This window comes from Acinonyx jubatus, chromosome C2, assembly GCF_027475565.1.
Source record: "Acinonyx jubatus isolate Ajub_Pintada_27869175 chromosome C2, VMU_Ajub_asm_v1.0, whole genome shotgun sequence".
In the NCBI taxonomy this organism is placed as follows: Eukaryota; Metazoa; Chordata; class Mammalia; order Carnivora; family Felidae; genus Acinonyx; species Acinonyx jubatus.
In genome coordinates, this window is record NC_069384.1 from 142957242 (window position 1) to 142970656 (window position 13415).

General features: G+C 39.8%; 1 protein-coding gene and 1 long non-coding RNA gene across 10 annotated transcripts in view; both read left to right on the forward strand.

The window, feature by feature from the left end:
- The window catches only part of RBMS3 (RNA binding motif single stranded interacting protein 3), a 1316996-nt gene that overhangs the window by 599871 nt on the left and 703710 nt on the right, over positions 1-13415 (forward strand). The window lies entirely within an intron of this gene.
- Positions 10204-13415, forward strand: part of LOC128315371 (uncharacterized) — a 90329-nt gene continuing 87117 nt past the window's right edge. The window contains exon 1 of the long non-coding RNA XR_008298145.1: positions 10204-11180. This is a non-coding gene — a long non-coding RNA (uncharacterized LOC128315371). The remainder of the gene's footprint in view (positions 11181-13415) is intronic.

The following is a 13415-nucleotide window of genomic DNA, read 5'->3' on the forward strand; positions in this document are numbered from 1 at the left end:
TAATTTGTGAGTAACAAAGTTTATCTCTCACAGAGGAAAACAGAGAAGTTATTAGTTAATGTTGATCCAGAGCTCTGCAAATGTTAAGACTTGACATTATTATTTAGAGGTTTAGCTTGTACTAATTACCTCTTCGTTTTACTAGCCCTATATAACAAGCTACCTTCTGCACATTTTATGTGAAAGGCAGTTTTCTGAAAGGAAGAAAGTTGTTGGAGCAGGGAATGAAATAGGTGCTAAGTTTTATTTCCCACTAAATAATTCTCCTCAAGGTGGGTAAACTTTCAGTAGTTAAATTGCTAAAAATGAAGATTCTACACCACAAAAACAAATCTCCAAGAGACAATTATTTGTCTGTGTTCTTAGCATTTATGAGTCTCAGTAAACAGTCAGTATGTTTATGTTCCCCCCATTACCTTCGGTCATAAACTTCCTTAAAGAAAAACGAATAATTATGTTTCCTGACTGCATCATGAGCATAAACATTCAGGATCCTGACCCCCCCCCCTGGGTGGGATGGATGGTGCATCTAGACTTCTAGGGATTGGGCTGTTTTTGAGGCGCTGGCCAAAGTGTCAGGCTAAGCGTATGGCCGCGATTTAGTGTTGTTCACAGAGATGTCATCTCTAGAAGGCAAATCATAATTTGTGGGGCTATTTTTGGAATTGGGGCCTCCCAGCCTGCAGCTGCCGGGAATGGCTGGGAGTTGCACAAAGCCCCTGGCTGAAGCGTGTCGAGCATGTGCTGTTGGCCTGAACCTTGCCATCCACTCCAGGGGCCAGCCAGTGTAACCCCGTAGCCAAAAAGGCACAGCCTCATCTTAGTTCAACAAGTGCGTCCTGGCATCAGAGTCAGAAAGGGACCTTAAATGACCTTATTACAACCTGCATTTTACACATGGGGCTCTGGCTGGGGAATCCATGTGGCCGGGGTCAGTCAACAACCAACAAGCCTCATGTGTCCTGGCTTTCGGTTTGGTACTCTTAAATATTGCCTTTGGGGTCAGGGGGGCTGACTGTAGGTTAGAGGGTAAGCAATAGACAATGAAAAGAGAATGAGTTAGGAACACAAGAAGAGTAAATTTGAGGGAATTACGTTTTTCCTTTGTAGTTCATGTGAGTTTCATTATTCCTTGTATCGCAATCAGAAAACACATCGATGCAACTTTTCCACCACTAGAAATGTGCAAATGGAAATGAAAGGAAATAAGACAACTGTATATTTTCTAGATCAGCACTTTTCAAACTCTCTGTCCTGAAACACAGGTTTTTGTTTATTTCTAATTGACCTTAGCTGATATTTCTGTACTATACGATAGAAATTGCTAGAAAAATGAAGTACAAAAAAACAGACCCTCAAAATACATGTCCAAACTTTTATTGTTTGGAAACGAAACATAAAATTCTTCTGACAAATGACTGTAACGTGGCTGGACACTTATTTTTGGATCCTGTACACGCTGGTCCTGGACACCGGAGTGCTGGCACATCAGCACTTCCTAGACCACGCTTTGGGGAGCGCTGTCCTTGATCTCCTTTTCTCTTGTATTTCGCACACTTGTCTGGTTCTCTAGGTTGGAACTTTCTGGTGTCAGGGATGGGATCTGGGCATCTGCCATTCTTGGCAGGTATTTTATTGGGCTGAATAATAACTTAAGAAAAAAATGTAAATGATCCCTCATGTGAAAAAAGAAAAAGAAACAACAACAAGTTTGCTATTATAACAAAACCAGAGATACTGGAATAGTGTTTGGATTCCTATCAGGGACACGGCTGTGATCTAAGTCTCCTAAGAGGAGACGTCATTTGGGGACATTTTTTTATTTACCTGGTTTGAGTGTAAAAAGGATTGAAAATATTAAACATTGCCAGTTGCCATTAAATTTGAACTCTCTACCACTTTTTGTGTCTTCTGAAAGGCCTCTAAACCTTCTCAGTGCATCAATTAAGATAAAGTTTGCCAGCTTTAGTAAAGAAAGATACATAACACCCAGGTAAATTTGAATCTCAGACAAGCCATGAGTACTTTTTACAGGTATGGCCCAAATATTTCATGGGACATACCATGTCCCATGGACATACTTGCAATATTTGGGACATACTTGTATTAAAAATATATTCATGACTTATCTGGAATTCAAGTTTAAATGGGTATCTTGTATTTAACTGGTAATTGTTTTTCTAAAATCATTTAAAGATTTTAAAAAATGTTTATTTATTTATTTATTTTTATTTTGAGAGAGAGAGCTAGATAGCAAGCAGGGGAGGGGCAGACAGGGCGAGGGAGAGAGAGAATCCCAAGCAGGCTCTGCACTGTCAGCCTGGAGCCCCCTGTGGCGATCAAACTCATGAACTGTGAGATGATGCCCTGAACCGAAATTAAGAGCCAGATGCTTAAATGAATGAGCTACTTAGGAGCCCTTAAAATTTTTAATTGAAGTGTAGTTAACATACAATATTATATTAATTTCACATGTACAACATAGTGATTCTATTTAGTGTTAGCCTTTGGCCTGGACTTCTGCAGATGTTTCCAGAGAGAAGAATCAGCCCAGCCAATCAAATCTGGCCATATTGACCTGACTTGCTTAGCTATTGGCAGCTGGAAGCTGGATGGTCAATACAAGGTAATGGTATTCCTTTTAGAAAAAAAAAAAATGTGTTTCTCCTGTGACAAAGCAGCTACTCCTCTCTCCCTACTTTGAGGCTTTTAGTTGGCATTTTCCAAAGCTCTGGTCTAATGCTGACACAAGTCATGACAGAAGGTGTCCTTGTAAGAAGGCCATAAGAATCCACCAGCTACATCAGGACAGAATTGGCTTAGTGGGCTGCAAATAGTGGAATTCTTTGCATCGAAATAGATAGGGAGGCATAGTGATAGACAAAAAAACAATAATAAAATTAAAAATCCTTGTGCCTATAGCATATTATAAACAAGCTGACAGAGATTGTTTACAAATAAATTTATGAGGAACTGAGAAATACAAAGGCAGAATTAATTGATGTTAAAAAAATTAAGTTGGGGGTGCCTGGGTGGCTCGGTCAGTTAAGCTTCTCACTCCTGATTTCAGCTCAGGTCATGATCATGTGCATTGTATTTGCCTGTTGTATTCCTCAGGGTTCTCCAAAAAAACCCACAACCATTAAGTATATCTCTATGTAGAGAGAGTTTTACCCAGTGATTCATCTCTTACGTAAAACACCCAGTGCCCATCCAAAAAAGTGCCCTCCTTAATGCCCATCACCCATATAACCCATTCTCCCACCCACCTCACTTCCAGCAACCTTTAGTTTGCTGTCTATATTTAAGAGTCTCTTGTGGTTTGCCTCCCTCTCCTTTTTTATTTTATTTTTCCTTCCCTTCCCCTATGTTCATCTGTTGAGTTTCTCAAATTCCACATATGAGTGAAATCATGATCTCTTTCTCTGACTGACTGACTTCATTTTAATACCATCTAGTTCTGTCTACATGGGCAAATGGCAAAATTTCATTATTTTTCATCATCAAGTAGTATTCTATTATATACACATACATATACATACATACACACCACAACTTCTTTATCCATTCATCAGTTAATGGACATTTGGACTCTTTCCATAATTTGGCTGTTGTTGATAGTGCTGCTGTAAACATTGGGGTCATGTGCCCCTTCGAATGGGCAGTTTTGTATCCTTTGGATAAATTCCTAGTCAGTGCAAATGCTGGGTCATAGGGTAGTTCTATTCTTAATTTTTTGAGGAACCTCCATAACTGTTTTCCAGAGTGGCTACACCAGTTTGCATTCCCACCAATAGTGTAAAAGGGTTTCACTTTTCCACATCCTCACCAACATCTGTTGTTTCCCAAGTTGTTAATTTAGCCATTCTGACAGGTGTGAGGTGGTATCTCATTGTGGTTTTGATTTGTGTTTCCCTGATGAAGAGCGATGTTGAGCATCTTCTCATGTGTCTGTTAGCCATCTGGATGTCTTCTTTTGAAAACTATCTATTCATGTCTTCTGCCCATTTCTTCACCGAATTATTTGTTTTTTGGGTGTTGAGTTTGGTAAGGTCTTTATAGATTTTGGATACTGACCCTTTATCTGAAATGTCATTTGCAAATGTTGTCTCCCATTCCATTGGTTTCTTTTTAGTTTTTTTGTTTGATTGTCTCCTTCACTGTGCAGAAGCTTTTTATCTTGATGAGGTCCAAAGTCTACTGATTTAAATGTTAACCACATTGAAAAAATACCTCACCACAATATCTAGACTTGTGTTTGACCAAACAACCGGGCACTATATTCTAGCCAAGTTGACACATACAATTAACCATCATGTCTGTGGTCCAAATAGAGTTTATGCTATTTCATAGAAGCCCATGCTCTCTCTTTCCAGTTTTCTCTCTGTTCTGCACCATCTGTTTCTATGAAGACACGCTGACTTATTTAGGACTTTTATATATACTGTGAGTTTTCTGTTGTAAACACAAAGATTATCTTATCCAGTTTCAGAATAAAATGTTTCAGATCTCCATCAAATGATGCTGAGGGAAAAAGCTGGGTTTGGTCTTTATACAGACTTGGGTTAGGGACGTTCCTTTACCATATTATCATTGGATGACTTGGATAGAATAGGTAAAACATTTCGTTCTCAATTTGCTCAACTATAAGGTGTGGAAAATTATACCCACTTTCCAGGTACTTGTGAGTTTTAACTGAGGAGGCATTCATAAACTTCTGGCACAGCATCTAGTATAGAGTAGGCCATCTATCTTTTATCTCATTTTTCTCCTTGCCCTTCTTCTTTTCGTAAGTAGTGTTTCTTAACCCACTGCCCACGCCTTGTATTCCATGCAGAAAACCCTTCCCCTCCTCTGAACATTCAGCAGTTAGGTTTATAGCAGCTCTCTTTCCAGAAAACTTAACACATTTTTTACCTTTGAGTGTATGTCTTATTTCCCCTTCTATTTCATAAAGTATTGCACTTTCACCACTGACAGATAAATGAGATTATTTTAGATGGAAATTTTTTTCATTTACCTAACAAGTATTTATGAAATGTGTATTAAGTCCCAAAGCCTGTTCTGGGTGCTGGGGATAAAACAGTGAACATGACAGGTAAATTCCTTGCCCTTGGGACCTTAAATATTAGTAGAGGGGATCCTCAAAGAAGGGAATCAACAAATATAGAATCCAAGGGTAGGCTAAGTGAAGCTGTGGTAAGTCACCAAATCTCATTAGCATAATTCCAGCAAAGGTTTATTTCTTGCTCATAACAAGTCAGTGGCTGGTCCAGGTGACCATTCAAGGCAACTGTTCTAAGCCTTCCAAGATGCTTCCTCCATATAAACACATGCTTCCATCAGGAAAGGGTGGGCTGATGAACCCAACAGCAGCAGTTAAAAGTTCATACACATGTCACTTCTGCTTCCGATTTTATTGGCCTTAGCAGGTCACATGGTCATGCCTAATTTCAATGAAGTGGAGAAGTGTGAGTCTCGGTGATCCTAGTGGTAAAGGAGAAACCTATGTGACTACCGCAGTATTAAGGGCTATGAAAAGTATGTGTAAAGAGAGAGAGGAGTGTTAAGTATTTTTAAAAAGATAATAAAAGCAAAATAGACATGAGTTTTCATGTATATCTCTCATTGCTTAGAATTATAATAAAGAATGTACTTCAAAAAATTGGGTCGAGTTAATATTATTTGATAACTATTGTTAGAAATAGGTATTCAGATATAAGGAAAAACATTTAGGTCATTTCTGACTGGCTGATTTTTCGTAGATACTGAGATACTAAATCTACTTGAAGACAAGGGTGATAATTTTTATATTGGTATTCTTGGTTATTTAGGCACATAGTAGATGCTTAAGCAAAACTGTTGATTTAAATAATGTTCATTGTTTTGAATTATTCTTGCTTCTCTACAGGATTGTCCTGAAATATAACCCATTTTAATTTTGTCCTGAAGCTTGAAATTTTCTTCCAAGGCCAATTTTTATTGTCTTTATCTCCACTAAAATTTTACATTTAATTATGGTTCAGATTTGGACCACAAATGGTTGAATCACTAGTCGTCTCTTTCTTCTGGTTTGTTTCAAGTATGTTCTTAAAGAATGGATAAGTATTTGATAGGAGAAAGATAATTGTATCACTTCTGTCGGAGTTTGTAATCTACCATCTTATCTTTTTTTTTTTTTTAAACTTACTTTTATCTTTAATAGGCTGTTGGCATCTGTTGTGTTGGAAAGGGATTTCCCAAATTTGAATAAAGAGAGCAAGAAATACCAAGTTGTGCTTTTGTTTGTTTTAGTTTATTCAAGTTCATGAATGTCTTGTAGATAGGGTAGTATATAGCTTTCAAAGGTAGTATAATAATAATGATAATAATTATTATTATTTGCTTATCTCTCTACTGTTCTTTTTTCCTGCTTTTGACTAAGTCTTTGTCATTTAAAAAATAGATCAGCCAAAGAGAGGACCCATTTATTCTTTGAGTGGATAGGTCAGAGCAACCAGAAGAGAGTCTCCCATGTCTACCCAATTGACCCTCATTCCAGGACCATCATTTCTCTAACTCCGGATTGTATGTCTGAGATGTTGTCTCTATCCTGTTAACCAAGAACTTGTCTTAAATGAGTGTCTCTCCAGTCTGTATTGTGAATCATGTGAATTTGTAAGAGTCCATGGCTCTTTGATGTGGTTTACTGCTCTTGGATTTGTACAAAATTTGTTAGTTGGCAAATGGGACACAGCTGGCTTCTGATTTAGAGAGTGCCTTAAATTAGTTACCTCCTACCTTAACTTGATCATTTAAATGGAAAGCACTACTGCTCCAACAGAGCAGACATGATATAAAAACTATTTCTGACATGAGTATCTTGCTTCCCCAATTGCGATTGCTACTGGTGTCTCTAACGGAAAAAATAAAAAAATAAAACACAGGTTTTACAATTCTCACAAGTGGTAAACTGTCTTTGCGTTATTTAAGAAAAGCTTTAAATGTTCAGTGGATGTGCTTAGACTAATGATAGTTGATGCCCAGGACATAGAAATAATCTAATGAAATACAATAGCATTTTGGAAAGTGGCAATTTGTGTAGAAATTGCAGATATCATCAACACATGCTGGGAACTTTACATGTAGTAAGTGAGCTATAGCTTGGGCTGAGGAGTTACTTATTTGGCCTTTCATTTGTAAGTAAGTCACCAATCCTTCCCCTCCAAGGCATAGGTAGGCCAGTTATTAATAAAAGAATACTGATATCCTTTGTTCATAGTGGTAAAATTGCCAGAAGCAATTGAGGATTCTGATCTTGTAAGTCTTAGTATTTGGAGGAACCTCATTAAGTCATTCGGAGGACAGCATTCTATAGTTGAAGATGACTAGCTCTACAATCTGAATATTTGGATAGAGTACTGACTGTACTATTAACTAATTTAGCTTTCTTCACCAAGTGCCCACTAAGACTTACATGATCTGGCCCAGGGTATCTCTCCAGTCTTCTTTGATAATCTTTACTCCTTGCTTGCTCCATTTCAGCCTCTGTGCCATTTCTTACACATTTTAAAGACATGTTCTTGCTGCCAGGCTTTCTGTACTTACTGTTATCTCTGTCTGGAATGATCTTCCAGATGCAGGCTGACATTTATTGAGCAGATCCAGTATGTTTCAAGGTGTTACAAATGCATGGCATGTTAATCTGGGTGAATTCTCATGATAGCTGTATGAAGTGTGTGGTGTGACACTGAATGGATGAGAAAAGGAGGCAGAGTGATTCTGTCAGAGGCAGAACTGGAACCAAGGGAGTTTGGGTGGGAGCCCAGGCCCTCATAAAAAGGGCTCTCTTGGTACACAACACCCAGGGTGTGGTTCCCACCCTTCCTTTAACCTCAGAGCTCTTTCTTGGTGAGCATTTCCTGACTATCCTATTTAAATTTTTTTTATGATTATGTTTGTTTATTTTGAGAGAGAGAGAGAGAGAGAGAGAGAGGGCAGGGGAGGAGCAAAAAGAGAGGGACGCACAAAATCTGAAGCAGGCTCCAGGCCCTGAACTGTCAGCTAGAGCCCAACATGGGGCCCAAACCCACAAGTTGTGAGATCATGACCTGAGCTGAAGTCGGTCGCTCAACTGACTGGGCCACCCATGTGACCCCTGACTTTCCATTTAAAGAGGAATCCCTATAAAGGAAGAAAGGAAGGAAGGACAGATGGAAGGAAGGAAGGAAGGAAGGAAGGAAGGAAGGAAGGAAGGATCCCTGTGACTCTGTTTCTCTTTACTCAGCTCTATATTTCTCAACAGTACTGCATATTACCTGATTTATATTGCCTGTTTTCTTGCTTATCACTTTATCTCCCTCACTAGAATATATATTCTATGAGGGCTGGGCATTGTTCTGATCTGTGTTATCACTCTATCCCCTGCATCTAGAAATTTACTGAAATGTACTGAACGAAGTGTGTGAGTTGGGTTAGAATTTTTATTGTATTTAAGATATCTTATTTTTCAAACATTTGCAGAGCACCCTTTTTGTGCTAGATTCCATGGCAGGTTTTGGAAATATGAAGGTGAATGAGATTGATGGGACCTTGTACTTTCCTGCTTTTCCTGAGGCTTTAAGGGCATCATAGAAGAAACAAACATGCAACTAACAGGCAGTTGCCAGGCTAAGCATTCTATTAGGGCAAATGTAAGGTGCAGTAGGGAAGTGAGGGTTCAGGTAAAGCTACTCTGAAGGGCTGATACGCATGCTGAGAGCTGAAGGATGGAGATGCAAGACCACCCTGGGGCAGAACAGATAACAGAAGGCCCTGAGAGAGCACATTCTGGTTCAAAAGCAGTTCACTATGACTGTGAGGGGCAGAGCTGACTATCCAAGTCTGGAGAATAAAGTTGGGTTTTCAAGTGCCTTGAAAACTATTCCAAGGAGTCAGGGCTTTGTTGTCTGAGCAATGAGATGTCCCTGAATGGTTTTTAAGTCAATGTAATTTTGATTTCGTATCTGATTTAGTTTATAGCCTTCGGCCAGGTAAGTTGGCAGTATTTCCACTTTCTGGATGGGATGAGTGAGGCCTGAATAACACATTTAAATGTTGGTGGAGTTGATTTAATTCTCTCAATGATAGTGCTATCAGGACTCCTAACATACCTTCCCACCCTCTCTCCTTTTTTTCTGGTTGTTGTTATTGGCAAAAGTCAAACATAAAGCTGCCCACCATCCTTATCTTTCTCCAAGGAACGTCCATGTACTCACACAGCTTCCAATAACCAGACCCCTGAGTGGAAGCCAGTGACCTCAAGGGTGGCGGGACTTGTATGCGGATGGACACCATATTGTGCATTGGGCTAGAATTCTCTGTTCTTCACCAAGAAGCTGGATTTATACCAGGAACCTCTTATCTGAAAAGGCGACTCTGGACTGGGGAGAACAGAGCTGGTTTGACAAAGTAGAGAGGCTCTCAATATTGGTCTGCCCACGCTTTGGGCATGTGTGAGCACTCACAGCAAAACACAGCTGGCATGTCTAATTTTAGCCTTGTCTGCCTTGAAAAGAGACCCTTAAAGGAAATATATTTTCTCTGAAACAATTTGTATTATTAATGTAATAGCTGATAGACCTGTCAGAATACTGCTTATTATTGGTGGGGAAAACCTCTGCCAAGTAAGTATGATTTTTTTTTGTGTGTGTGATGTTATCAGTAAAGTGATTAATGCATTCATGAATCAAAATAATTATAAAGAGATAGACAGTGAGAAAACCAGTGATTTTATTTATAAAGACACCCGTCAACCTAGTGGGATACCTCTTTTGATGCTTACAAAATGGATGTAAGACTGAGAGTGACCGTTTCTGCTCTAGTAAGCCGGTCACTGTGATCGAACAGTAGTCCCGGAGTAGACTCTACAATTTCTTCGCTACTTTTCATTCTCCATGTCCTCCAAGAAGAGTTTCTGAACCGGGTCTCAGATTCATCTGGCTTTATATGTTAACAGGTTTTGAAAGCATCTGAGACACCCTGTTTCCATTTTCACCAGCAAGGGTTGTCCCTCTGCCTTTATTTATTATTATTTTTTTCTTTCTCTTCCTTTCTCCCTTCGTCTTCCCTCCCATGGTCTTCTGTGTTTTGTTTAGCAGGGTAGCATACCTTGCAACTTGGCAAGAAAAAAAAGAAAAGAAGGCAGCTCTTGTGGGTGGGGGGGGGGCGGTAGATGAAGGGAAGGATAAGAAATAATCCACCGCCTGCATTTCAGTTCCCCGGGTTCAGTTCCAGCGGCAGCCAGCTGGCTGCAAAAATTGCTTTGCTATTCGAGATAGCCAGCAGAGGGAATCGGAACTTTGCTTGCAGCAGGGGTTGAAGCAGCCTTTTTTTTTTTTTTTTTTTTTTTTTTTCTTGGAGGAAATACTGCAGCCTTCTGGACTGCGTACGCTGCTCCCTGGAGAGGCTCTCTCGGTTCCACCCACCGGCTGGAAGGAGGGGAAGTGAATGAAAGGACAGGACAAGCCCCGAACACCATGTCACTCTGGGAGGGAGACAGCAGCAACTAAGCTGTGCGAGGTTTTTTTTTTTTTTTTTTCCTTTTTCTTTTTCCCTTTCTTTTTCTTTCTTTTTTTTTTCTTTTTTCTGTTTCTTCTTTCTTTCTCTTTCTCTTTCTTTCTTTTTTTTTTCTTTTTCTTTAAGGTGGGGAAAGAGACAAACAGGAGACAGGAAGCTGATCTGCAAGGATTCGGAGTTGTGCTAAAAGGACTTTGATTTTTTTTTTCTCTCTCTCTCTTTACAAACGCTGGCAATTGACATCACTACAGACAGCCTGGTAGAGAACAAACTGCCTCATCCCAAGTGGACCCTGGCAGCTGGGGGAAGGAAGGCAAGATCTGGGGAGGCTGTGTCTGTTGGTCTTTTTTCCTACCGATACCCCTCCTTTTTTTTTTTTTTTTTTTTTTGGTGTGTTTCTTTTTTAAATTCTTGCTGTGTTGGAACTAGCGAGTGGTGGAAGACGAGGGATTTCTGAAGCCTCATCAGTCATCGAGACTGTCAGGAATAGTGGTTTAAGAGGAAGCTCGGCCTGGGGCACTATACCCTGTCATCCAGTTCCCTGCCTCGGAGATAAAGATTCCAGCTACATGGGCAAACGCCTGGATCAGCCACAAATGTACCCCCAGTACACTTACTACTATCCTCACTATCTCCAAACCAAGGTATGGCTCGACCCACAGTCTGGCAATCAGTGTGGTATCCTTCTGCACTTGGGATGGGAAATAGGCATGTGAATTATTATTTACCTCCCCTTCCCCATCACCTCTTCCTGCTTCTTTGAAATTAGTAACATACCAAGGGAGTTAATGAGGCAGAGGAGAATATAAGAAGAAAGCAAGCCCGGGATTGTGGCTTTCTCTTTTAGGAGAGATAATAGTTTCGCTCCTGTTCTTTTGTTGTTATTTGGCAACATGAAAATGTTCCTGATATCCGTAGTAAAGTCCTTTGCAGATGGACAGGGTTGTTAGAAAGGAGATCGTAACAGTGATTATCAGGCACAAGAATACAATTTCAGGGGCTTTTCTGGTGAGCTGTTCTTTGTTTGTGGCTCTAAAAGGGTTTTTCCCACTGGATAGGACACACCAGGGTGGGGGCAACTCAAACTTTTAATCGCTGAGTATAAAATGAAAGAAGGGTGTGGGAAGGTATAGTACAGCTAACTAAAGTCCTTTAGAGTTTGTTTGGGTGTGTTTTGTGTGTGTGTGTCTGTGTGTGTGTGTGTTTTATTTGCCTTACATATTTTATTTTATATCAAGGATGAGCAAGATGCTAGAGACTGAATTTTGGAGCTTTACCATAGGTGTTCTTTACTTTTAGAAGCTCTGTTTTTCTGTGCTGGCTGCCATCAGGAGGCCTGGGTCTTGAAACGGGATGCAATGTAACTGATGATAATTGGACGTGAATTGGTTAAATACTTGAATCTTTACGTGTGTGCTCAAATGATCATTACGGGGCCAGTGGCAAGCCCACGTAACGAAGCAGTGGGCAGTGCCAGCCGTGAACTTTATCCTGCACTTCAGACATGAAAGACTCTCAGGTGTGAAATCACTGCTCCAATTTGTCAATTAAATTGGACTTGACTGGGGTGGGGGGGATGTTGGTGTAGTTACCACTTTGAACGCATGGGTTATATTTCTATATGGATGATATTATTTTGTATTGCATTAGCCAGACTCCGCTGTCTTCTTAATAAATAAATATGCCGAGAGTGAACAAGGCGTGCCTGAGTGATCTGTGCTGTCACTAGGACTCGATGATGTGATTAGTGTTTGGTAATTCATGCTGTAGTTAGCTCTTATTTATTCTGTCTCATCAAACAATGCCTATTTGTAAACCAGACCAGGCAGCAGACTTTCAGAATTACATTAAAAATTGTTGCTTTTTTCCTTTCTTTTTCAGTCGCTCTATGACTCGCCCTGCCCCTCCAAGGTCGACTCACATTGCTTTTTGCCTTTGTGAGCATTTAGTTTGTGCTGCTGCTGCTTAAATAGACCAGCCCTCCTGCTCCAGTGCCTTGAGATTTAACTCTTTGGGGGATTGGGTAGAGAATGCTGCCTGCCTTCCTTAAGGAAATGGCAAAGCAAGGACAAGTTAAAAAAAAAAAAAAAAGGAAATTTATAGTCATTTCTCATCCCCCAAAGAAACAAAAACAACAAACTCAAGGGTTCCATGAAAAATATCGGACATTCCATCCCTTTTACTCATTTGGCTAAATTTTTCCAAATGTTTCAAAATTCATGCTTTCTTTTTGGGTCTTTTTTTTTCTATGAAGTATATTCAGAAAAGAAACTTCAGATAAAAATGAATGGAATAATGAAATAATTGCTTTCCTGCTTGAGATTTCTTTTAACTTATTACCATCAGGAAATAATGTGCGTATTATATTAAGGACAGGATGCTAGATGAGCTACACTGATGGGAAGTGTGTGTGTGTGTGTGTGTGTGTTTGAGAGAGAGAGAGAGAAGGAGGGAGAGAAGGAGAGAGAGAGATTGGGATAAAGAGGAAAAGTGAAGTGACAGAAAAGAAGAGAGCCTAAAAAATACAGAGGGAATTAAAAACAATCTGTTTTGGGGTCCTGTGTAGTTTAGTGTTGTGTAGACAGGCGGCATCTGGATCTTGTTACTTTCAAGCTAGTCAAAGCCATCAACTTCTGGAACATTTTTAAAGAAGCTAGATCCATTAGGTGACCTGAGCTGATATTTGGGTAATCAGATCAGGGTGGTAGGGAATATAAGATCAGCTCCTTTGGCTATCCTGGTAGTTCATATTGATTATTATGTTGTAAAATTTCGACAGTGCTGTGAAGTTGTCGAATGCTGTTACGGTGGCTCTGAAATGACAGACATTAATAACATTCCTGGAAGCTGAAGATGTGAAAACGTGCCCTGGTTTGAAA